Here is a 1,009-nt window from a genome sequence, read left to right on the forward strand (position 1 = left end):
AGCGCCCATATACGGATGCCACTGGCCGTACAGATGTCGATGTTGATTGTATACCCTTGTGACTCGTCGGGATACATGCTGAGGCTAAGGGTACAAGAAGATTGTTGGTCTGCCAACGAACTATCTCCAATGAATTGACCCCTTTAAGAACACTATGTAATGGAGGCCCCTCTATGAGGAGCAAGAGTTTTGTGATCTACAATGGAGGCCCCTATATGAGAACCAAGAGTTTTGCGATCTATTCAGCGTGTCGGATGGGACACCATGTGTGCCATGAAGTTAATGGGGGGCAGAGATGGTGGGACAAATCTCAAATTTACTGGTCTCGTGGCTTAATGGATAAGGCGTTGGTCTTCGGAACCGAAGGTTGTGGGTTTGAGTCCCATCGAGATCGTCTCCACGCCGGGAAGCGCCCATATACGGATGCCACAGGCCTTACAGATGTCGATGTTGATTGTATACCCTTGTGACTCGTCGGGATACATGCTGAGGCTAAGGGTACAAGAAGATTGTTGGTCTTCCAACGAACGATCTCCAATGAATTGACCTCATTGAAAACACTATGTAATGGAGGCCCCTCTATGAGGAGCAAGAGTTTTGTGATCTATTCAGCGTCTCGAATGCGAAATCATGTGTGCCGTTAAGTCAGTGTTGCGCGTAGTGACGAGATAGTGCGGTAAATCTCAAACTCATTGGTCTCGTGGCCTAATGGATAAGGCGTTGGTCTTCGGAACCAAAGACTATGGGTTCGAGTCCCATCGAGATCGCTTCTACGCCGGGAAGCGTCCATATACGGATGCCACTGGCCGTACAGATGTCGATGTTGATTGTATACCCTTGTGACTCGTCGGGATACATGCTGAGGCTAAGGGTACAAGAAGATTGTTGGTCTGCCAACGAACGATCTCCAATGAATTGACCTCATTCAGAACACTATGTAATGGGGGCCCCTCTATGAGGAGCAAGAGTTTTGTGATCTATTCAGCGTGTCGGATGCGAACTCATGTGT

At 48.4% G+C, this 1,009-nt stretch overlaps 2 non-coding genes across 2 annotated transcripts; both read left to right on the forward strand.

The window, feature by feature from the left end:
* The first annotated feature begins 321 nt into the window (after positions 1-321).
* Positions 322-394, forward strand: Pmar_PMAR003872. Its single transcript has one exon. It is a non-coding gene; the product is annotated as a tRNA-Arg (tRNA).
* Positions 395-694: 300 nt separating this feature from the next.
* Pmar_PMAR003874 lies at positions 695-767 on the forward strand. Its single transcript has one exon. It is a non-coding gene; the product is annotated as a tRNA-Arg (tRNA).
* The last annotated feature ends 242 nt before the right edge of the window (positions 768-1,009 follow it).

Source organism: Perkinsus marinus (assembly GCF_000006405.1).
Source record: "Perkinsus marinus ATCC 50983 genomic scaffold scf_1104296927616, whole genome shotgun sequence".
Lineage (NCBI taxonomy): Eukaryota > Perkinsozoa > Perkinsida > Perkinsidae > Perkinsus > Perkinsus marinus.